We start from the raw sequence: 9,749 nt of genomic DNA, 5'->3' as shown, positions 1-9,749 counted from the left end.
TCTTAGGCTCAGACTTGGTCAACGGTTGATATCTTGAAACGGATGAGGTGCAGGGATTGTGGAAAAGGAAAGAGAGAAGAAGACAGAGGGAGAGAAAGGAAGAGAGAAAGATTTCACCGGTCCTGGTCCAGCGTTGGTTCAGTCAGCCAAGGTGTCCAGTCAGCCCAGGGGTCCAGTCCTGGTGGGCTCGCACACCCGGGGCTTCAGCTTGCGTCCTTTTATCATCCTTGCCCCTCCTTCGGGTGGCCACCCGAACTCCTCAGGTTAACGAGCAGCTTGTGAGCCTTTGGCCTTGGGGGTCGTTTGGGGAGTAACTTCTCCTTGCCTGCAGACATGGCCGTTGTTTGGTCTTTGTATCAGAACAGGGAGCTGGGCAGCCTCCAGCACGCCCTCCCCCTCCTGTTGCTGATGTCTGAGCTGATGGGCTTTTCCCCTTGGTTCCTTGCTCTGCAGGCTTTGTCTTCAAGCAGAACTTGCCCCACCACAACGTTTGAGACAGTAACTCTTTCAGTCTCTCACAACACCCAGGCATCCTCCACGTGAAGGCCACTTCCCACCCCGGCTGGCCAACGCAACGGGCTGCCTACCTTCTTGAAGGACGGCAGCAGTTTGATGCTGACGAAGCCCATCTTGTTCTTCGGGATGTGCTTCAGGAGGAAAGCATCCTTGGGCAGGTTCTCCTCAGAGAGCTAGAATTCCACCTGGGACACAATCCTCCTGACCAGCTGCGGGTCGGGGACGCAGCGGTCGCACTCCAAGAGATCAGCCCCCAAAACATCGCTCGCAGCGCAGAAGCTCCTGGCAAAGCAGCGGGGACACCGGTGTGAGCTGGTGGCCTTTGGGATGTGCAGCACCGCCCGGTCCCAGCCGCAACGGTCGGTGCAGATGGCGGAGCGTTGAGGAGCGGGGTTGCTCAGCTGCGCTCTGAAATGAAATCCAGTTTTATGTTTTCACGAGCGCGGTTGCCTTCACGCCCCCGGCGTCGGTCCCTGCCGCGAGTGTACAATCTGGCAGCCAGGGGTGCCTCGCGAACAGAGAGCAATCTCCTTCGTTAACAGGATACAGGCCGGGAGAGATCTTGGGCCTCCGGTTCACGGCGGTTGGCCCGACTCCCCCAGGCCACACACCGTTCCCACAGCGGGAGCGAGAGGCCTGCGTTCCTGCCGAGGGTGTCCTTGGGAGCGCCAAATCCTCCAAGTACCAGGAGGGGATGGACTAACCCCATCCCTGCGGAGCACCAACAGCCCCAGCCTCTCCTCATCGGACGTTGTGCAGAATCCAGGCCTTTTCTGGGAGCACGCGGCGGCGGGTACTGTCTCCTCCTGGGTGTCACGCACCCAGGGCAAGCGCGGCCCCCTCCGAGGGGGATCCAGAGCTGCTGCTTCTCCGACCGGGCGACTAAAAGCCCTGACAGCACTCCTGGAGCCAGGGCTGGGGGAAAGCACGCCACCGAGTGACACCGCCTGACCTTCCTTCGCGCCCTCGAGGTCCTTTCTCCTATTTCTGCGTCACTCCAGCCAATGCAGCCAACAGAAGCACGGCCAATACTCACAAATGCGTTTGCCATCTGCCAAAAGGAGGCCTCGGCTTGGTCCCCTCTCGGCTAGGCCGAATCAACTTGTTCTTTTTCCCCCACCAGGAAAACACTGTTGAAAGCCAAGAGTATTGGCACCCGCAGCCCCTGAGAGCCACCTGTAGGCCCCGGGGGCACCCCAGCCTCCCTTAACCCTTTCCCTCCCCAGGAGGAGCTGGGGAGGCTCTTGGGGGGGAGGGGGGGGGCGCGGAACACAGGGAGCCCCCGCGTTCCTTCCCGGGAGACGCCAAAGAGTCCTTAGTAGCCAACAGCCGGAAGGGACCATGGCGCAGCCACCACGGCAGCTCCCACCGCGTGGGCCCTGGGGCCCCCCGGCGCCCCAGCGTTTTCAGACTTTTGTACTCCCCGAAACCTTCTACCCTCGAGGTAGGGACCGGCCCTGAGCCCGGGGACGCTCTTGGGGGCAAGAGCGCAGCTCACCGCCGGCCATGGCTCCTCTCTCTCTCTCGTAGGCTCAGCCAACCTGTACCATCTGCCCGGGCAGGAGCAGCCCTTCCCTGCAGCCTGGGCACCCCTGCCAGCGGTGGCACCCCAGGCCCCCCAGGCACCACCAGCAGGTATGGCACCCCAGTCTGCTCTGGCACCTTCGCCATCCCCGTCACACCCGTCCCCCCCGCCGTTTTCGCACGGGCGTTCAGCAAGCCCGCGGGAGCACCCTTGCCCTCGCCTGGGTGACGCGTGCCCACTCAGGCCAATCTGCAGAGAACTTCCCAAATATCTCTGGGAATTTCTCTCCCGTTTCACCTCCTAGAAGGGAGTCTCCTCCCCAAAGTGCAACCCCGTCCCACCGGCACAGCAGCTCCCCACGCGCCTGGCGCAGAGCTGGGGGATGTCGGCCGTGGGGGATGGCTCGGTGGGTGCCCCCGGAGAGTTCCCCCAGCCCAGCACGGCTCCCTCTCACCCACACAGGTCTGCAGATGGCTCCGTGTGGCTGCCTCTTCGACCCCCGGGTGTTCCACATCCAGTGGACAGTCACCGACCTGCCTCCACCGGCCGGTGCCATGCTCGGCCAAGGCACCGCTTCCCTGCCAGAGGCTGCCCTGGGGGGGCCCTGGGGCTGCGGAGCAGCCCCGGGGACCCCCCAGGGCCAGCCACAGTACCTTGCCCCCTACCAACATCAGGCAAGAGCGGTGGCCCCGGCCCCTACGGCGCTGCCGATGCCCATGCCCACCTACTGGCACATCCAGGGGCAGTTGCTGATGATGGACACCTCCAGCATGGCCACCCCTGCAGGGGCACCCCCGGGCAGTGACGTCCCCCTGGGCAGCGACGTCCCCCCCAGACCCTCCGCTGCCCCCCCCAACCAAGACCTTGGGGACACTGCAGGAGATCTCGAAGTGTCTGAGGAGATGCTTCTGCAGGAGGCCCTCAGACTCTTCGGGTGCTCCACGGACGCAGTGGGGGCCAGCCAGGGTGGGGCCAGCCAGGGTGGTCCCAGCAGCAGCCCCGTGCCTGGGCACCCCAGGGGCACCAGCGGAGAGGGGACAGGGGTGGCCCCAGCCTGCCCAGTGCTGCCGACATGCAGCCCCGGCAACCAGCACATCGAGGGGCAGTCGGAGAAGATCGACGCCACCGGCACGGCCACCCCTGCGGGGGCACCCCTGGGCAGCGACGTCCCCCCGGTCAGCGACGTCCCCCCCAGCCCCTGCGCTGCCCCTCACGCCCAAGCCCTGGGGGACATCGCAGAACACCTCGCGGTGCCTGACGGGGAGCTTCTTGAAGAGGCCCTCGGGCTCCTTGGGTGCTCCCTGGACACGGTGGGGGCCAGCCGGGACGGTCCCAGCAGCAGCCCCGTGCCTGGGGACACCGAGGGCACCGGCGCAGCCACCCCCGACTGGGACTTCAGCCCCTGGTCGCTGCCGGATGAGCTGCTCACCCTCGACTCCCGCATCCCCGAGCTCAGCGACACCGCGCTGAGCCTCGACATATTCCACAGCGTCGGGATGGAGCCCCGGGAGCCACGGGGGGATGCGGGGATGGACCTGCCACCATCCCCGTCTGCCGCGGCAGAGCAGCCGAGGAAGAGGCAGGCGCAGAGCTCCTTGCCAATGCCACCCAGCAAGCGCAGGGCTCTGGCAGACGACATGGGGGTGTGAGGGGGGATCAGACGGGGGCGAGATGGAGATGGGGGGAGTGGGAGGGGGGAGGGGGGGATCAGACAGGGGTGAGATGGAGATGGGGGGACTGGGGGGTGGGAGGGGAGGGGGGTGGATTGGTTGGGGGGGGTTGAGGGGGTGGGTGGGAGGCGGGTGGGGGGTAGGGAGGGTTTAGAGCAGCTTTGTTGGGACCTTTTCTGTTGTCTTTTCCATTAAAAGCTCTTTCTGCAGAACCACTCCGTGCCTATGTGGGATGGGGAGGGAGCGCAGGGGGCACCGGGAAACAGCCCCCAAGAGGTGCAAAAGCCCCGCCGAGCCCCAGATCCGAGCCGGCGAGCCCCGAGGGGAACCCAGCCACCCCCAGGCCCGAGTCACCACCAGCGGGGCAGCAATGGTGGGAGGGGGAACAGGAACAGGAACGACTCCCCTGTCCCCTGCCCCAGGGGAAGCAGCCCTTCGGTGGGGAAGCCAGGACAGACAGGTCCCTGCAGGACTCACGGACACGGCCCCACGCAGAAAGCAGCACGCAGCCCCTGGGACAAGGAGAGACCTTGGGGGCCGGGGGGGACACGGACACACACGACAACAAGGGCTGCAAGGCCTTCGTCTTGAACCCCACCAGCGTCCCCTCCAGCGGGGACAGGGCTCGCTGCAAAGCCCTTCAAAGCCTCAAGACAATCACACCCTTCCTCGGGTCCCACCGCGCTCAGCCCCGCAGCCCAGCTTTGCCTCACCGACACAGCAAAATAACCCCAAATCACCCCAAGAATGGCGAGGGAGGGAGCTGGGGGCCAGGCAGGGGCCCTCCTCCCCTTCTCTGGCTGCACCTTGGGCAGCCGCAAGACGGGGAAGGGGGGAAGACAATGCATCTCTAAAGTCTCAGCACCGGCCAGCAAGTGCCCGGAAAGCTCATCTCTCCTTATTGCCCATTTCCCATCCCAGCTCCACAACCCAGGAGCAAGGCAGCCCACGGCACCTCCGAGAAGCAGCCTCACCTTGCCGGGTCTGCCTTGCAGAAGGTGCAGGGTGAGGTCCCCCAGCACCGGGGGGCTGGGGGGGCTGAGCCCCTTCCTTCGGGCAGTCCCAGAGGTGCCGTGAGCCACTCCGGACCCCGGGCAGGCGCAGTCCCGTCGGCATCAGCACGGCACAGCTCCCGGTGCCGCTGCTGCTCAGCGTCTCGCCCCGCACACCGACTCGCCCCAAGCACTGGCCTTGCCCCAAAACTGGCCCCTGGAGCCGCTGCACCGCCACCGCCCGCAGCTCTCGGGGGGCCACCGAGAGTCCTTCTGCTCGAGAGGAGGAGGAGGAAAAAGGAAAGAAAAGAAAAGGAGAAGCCCCAAACCCAAACGTCAAGGAGCCTCAGTGCCGGAGGACGAGCTCTCCTCTCCCAAAGCAGCCTGGGGGAGCCACCGGCAGAAGAGCTGAAGCCAGCCCTGGGCTGGCTTTGAGGCAACCAACTGTTCACCGCTTCCCCAGCCACCCTCCCGGGTTGGAGAACTGCCGCAGCCCATGGAAGGCAGAGAGCTCTGCACCACCAGCGAGTGCTTTGCTTTGCAGGGACACAGACAGCCTGAGCAGAGCCTGGACCTCCCCGTCCACCTCACCGCAGACAGCCAGAGCACACCCAGACACCGGTCACGACCCAGACTGGACAGACCAGGGAGTCGTGTTTAAGGCGAAATTCCCTCGGCCTAAATTCCGGTGAAACGACACCAAACGACCGGTTAAAGATTGTAGTTATGACAGAAGCCAACTGAACTGGGGAGGCGTGGAAGTAGGCGGCAGGGTTTCTCACCACAGGAACTGGCATAAGACTGCTTCTGTAAACCCTGTAACCACAGACATCAATTCAGGGAATCAGTGATAGCATATTCCCATACATTCTGTACGGTATGTCTAAATACTTTGATGGTTTTAGTGTTTTGGACCAGCCGTGGAAACTGGTTGGCTGCTAGGTGACTGTAAAAGTGAGATTTGGTAAAGAATTGTTAGAAAACGTATCCTAAGGCTACGACTGAAACAACAGAAAAAAGTATAGCCGAGCCATTAACTAGTAGAGGTAGTTACTCAGAAGTTTTGCAGTTCTTTGCTCTTAGGACTAGATGTTCCTGTACGCTCGATGAGAACAATGTTGACACTGGCCACATGTGACTGAAGCTGCTTTAAGCTTCAAGAGCAAAGGACAAGAATCAAGACTTCAAGGACAGCCAACAAGAACTTCAAATGGGTCGGTGGTCGCAAAAGCAGCCCTTCGACTCAAATGGATCCTTCATTGCGCACGATCGGGTGTAGGCAGTACTAAGATAATCAGTTGCAAGCATTTTTATGTACGTGTATACTAATCTGATTCATATGCAATTAGTTATTCTAACTAACCTGTTAGTGCCGAAGCTGCGGCATGCACGCGAGGTGGAACTATCCCCCGTGCATCCAGCGCTGCAATAAAGAATGCCTGCTTTCTAAAACTCCAAAACGACTCTTAGAGAGTTCCCTCGACCGGCTTTTCGGTATCATAAGGAGATCCCTCCCGTTGAGTCACGAGGCTCCGAGCAGACCCCCTGGCTTTCTAGACTCCTCCTCAGAGAAGGGCCCAGGGGCGGCTGGATCCACTCTTAGGCTCAGACTTGGTCAACGGTTGATATCTTGAAACGGATGAGGTGCAGGGATTGTGGAAAAGGAAAGAGAGAAGAAGACAGAGGGAGAGAAAGGAAGAGAGAAAGATTTCACCGGTCCTGGTCCAGCGTTGGTTCAGTCAGCCAAGGTGTCCAGTCAGCCCAGGGGTCCAGTCCTGGTGGGCTCGCACACCCGGGGCTTCAGCTTGCGTCCTTTTATCATCCTTGCCCCTCCTTCGGGTGGCCACCCGAACTCCTCAGGTTAACGAGCAGCTTGTGAGCCTTTGGCCTTGGGGGTCGTTTGGGGAGTAACTTCTCCTTGCCTGCAGACATGGCCGTTGTTTGGTCTTTGTATCAGAACAGGGAGCTGGGCAGCCTCCAGCACGCCCTCCCCCTCCTGTTGCTGATGTCTGAGCTGATGGGCTTTTCCCCTTGGTTCCTTGCTCTGCAGGCTTTGTCTTCAAGCAGAACTTGCCCCACCACAACGTTTGAGACAGTAACTCTTTCAGTCTCTCACAACACCCAGGCATCCTCCACGTGAAGGCCACTTCCCACCCCGGCTGGCCAACGCAACGGGCTGCCTACCTTCTTGAAGGACGGCAGCAGTTTGATGCTGACGAAGCCCATCTTGTTCTTCGGGATGTGCTTCAGGAGGAAAGCATCCTTGGGCAGGTTCTCCTCAGAGAGCTAGAATTCCACCTGGGACACAATCCTCCTGACCAGCTGCGGGTCGGGGACGCAGCGGTCGCACTCCAAGAGATCAGCCCCCAAAACATCGCTCGCAGCGCAGAAGCTCCTGGCAAAGCAGCGGGGACACCGGTGTGAGCTGGTGGCCTTTGGGATGTGCAGCACCGCCCGGTCCCAGCCGCAACGGTCGGTGCAGATGGCGGAGCGTTGAGGAGCGGGGTTGCTCAGCTGCGCTCTGAAATGAAATCCAGTTTTATGTTTTCACGAGCGCGGTTGCCTTCACGCCCCCGGCGTCGGTCCCTGCCGCGAGTGTACAATCTGGCAGCCAGGGGTGCCTCGCGAACAGAGAGCAATCTCCTTCGTTAACAGGATACAGGCCGGGAGAGATCTTGGGCCTCCGGTTCACGGCGGTTGGCCCGACTCCCCCAGGCCACACACCGTTCCCACAGCGGGAGCGAGAGGCCTGCGTTCCTGCCGAGGGTGTCCTTGGGAGCGCCAAATCCTCCAAGTACCAGGAGGGGATGGACTAACCCCATCCCTGCGGAGCACCAACAGCCCCAGCCTCTCCTCATCGGACGTTGTGCAGAATCCAGGCCTTTTCTGGGAGCACGCGGCGGCGGGTACTGTCTCCTCCTGGGTGTCACGCACCCAGGGCAAGCGCGGCCCCCTCCGAGGGGGATCCAGAGCTGCTGCTTCTCCGACCGGGCGACTAAAAGCCCTGACAGCACTCCTGGAGCCAGGGCTGGGGGAAAGCACGCCACCGAGTGACACCGCCTGACCTTCCTTCGCGCCCTCGAGGTCCTTTCTCCTATTTCTGCGTCACTCCAGCCAATGCAGCCAACAGAAGCACGGCCAATACTCACAAATGCGTTTGCCATCTGCCAAAAGGAGGCCTCGGCTTGGTCCCCTCTCGGCTAGGCCGAATCAACTTGTTCTTTTTCCCCCACCAGGAAAACACTGTTGAAAGCCAAGAGTATTGGCACCCGCAGCCTCTGAGAGCCACCTGTAGGCCCCGGGGGCACCCCAGCCTCCCTTAACCCTTTCCCTCCCCAGGAGGAGCTGGGGAGGCTCTTGGGGGGGAGGGGGGGGGCGCGGAACACAGGGAGCCCCCGCGTTCCTTCCCGGGAGACGCCAAAGAGTCCTTAGTAGCCAACAGCCGGAAGGGACCATGGCGCAGCCACCACGGCAGCTCCCACCGCGTGGGCCCTGGGGCCCCCCGGCGCCCCAGCGTTTTCAGACTTTTGTACTCCCCGAAACCTTCTACCCTCGAGGTAGGGACCGGCCCTGAGCCCGGGGACGCTCTTGGGGGCAAGAGCGCAGCTCACCGCCGGCCATGGCTCCTCTCTCTCTCTCGTAGGCTCAGCCAACCTGTACCATCTGCCCGGGCAGGAGCAGCCCTTCCCTGCAGCCTGGGCACCCCTGCCAGCGGTGGCACCCCAGGCCCCCCAGGCACCACCAGCAGGTATGGCACCCCAGTCTGCTCTGGCACCTTCGCCATCCCCGTCACACCCGTCCCCCCCGCCGTTTTCGCACGGGCGTTCAGCAAGCCCGCGGGAGCACCCTTGCCCTCGCCTGGGTGACGCGTGCCCACTCAGGCCAATCTGCAGAGAACTTCCCAAATATCTCTGGGAATTTCTCTCCCGTTTCACCTCCTAGAAGGGAGTCTCCTCCCCAAAGTGCAACCCCGTCCCACCGGCACAGCAGCTCCCCACGCGCCTGGCGCAGAGCTGGGGGATGTCGGCCGTGGGGGATGGCTCGGTGGGTGCCCCCGGAGAGTTCCCCCAGCCCAGCACGGCTCCCTCTCACCCACACAGGTCTGCAGATGGCTCCGTGTGGCTGCCTCTTCGACCCCCGGGTGTTCCACATCCAGTGGACAGTCGCCGACCTGCCTCCACCGGCCGGTGCCATGCTCGGCCAAGGCACCGCTTCCCTGCCAGAGGCTGCCCTGGGGGGGCCCTGGGGCTGCGGAGCAGCCCCGGGGACCCCCCAGGGCCAGCCACAGTACCTTGCCCCCTACCAACATCAGGCAAGAGCGGTGGCCCCGGCCCCTACGGCGCTGCCGATGCCCATGCCCACCTACCGGCACATCCAGGGGCAGTTGCTGATGATGGACACCTCCAGCATGGCCACCCCTGCAGGGGCACCCCCGGGCAGTGACGTCCCCCTGGGCAGCGACGTCCCCCCCAGACCCTCCGCTGCCCCCCCCAACCAAGACCTTGGGGACACTGCAGGAGATCTCGAAGTGTCTGAGGAGATGCTTCTGCAGGAGGCCCTCAGACTCTTCGGGTGCTCCACGGACGCAGTGGGGGCCAGCCAGGGTGGGGCCAGCCAGGGTGGTCCCAGCAGCAGCCCCATGCCTGGGCACCCCAGGGGCACCAGCGGAGAGGGGACAGGGGTGGCCCCAGCCTGCCCAGTGCTGCCGACATGCAGCCCCGGCAACCAGCACATCGAGGGGCAGTCGGAGAAGATCGACGCCACCGGCACGGCCACCCCTGCGGGGGCACCCCTGGGCAGCGACGTCCCCCCGGTCAGCGACGTCCCCCCCAGCCCCTGCGCTGCCCCTCACGCCCAAGCCCTGGGGGACATCGCAGAACACCTCGCGGTGCCTGACGGGGAGCTTCTTGAAGAGGCCCTCGGGCTCCTTGGGTGCTCCCTGGACACGGTGGGGGCCAGCCGGGACGGTCCCAGCAGCAGCCCCGTGCCTGGGGACACCGAGGGCACCGGCGCAGCCACCCCCGACTGGGACTTCAGCCCCTGGTC

This window comes from Buteo buteo, unplaced genomic scaffold (genome assembly GCF_964188355.1).
Source record: "Buteo buteo unplaced genomic scaffold, bButBut1.hap1.1 HAP1_SCAFFOLD_164, whole genome shotgun sequence".
Taxonomy (NCBI): domain Eukaryota; kingdom Metazoa; phylum Chordata; class Aves; order Accipitriformes; family Accipitridae; genus Buteo; species Buteo buteo.
The sequence above is the reverse complement of the archived record's forward strand: the minus strand, read 5'-3'. Positions refer to the sequence as shown.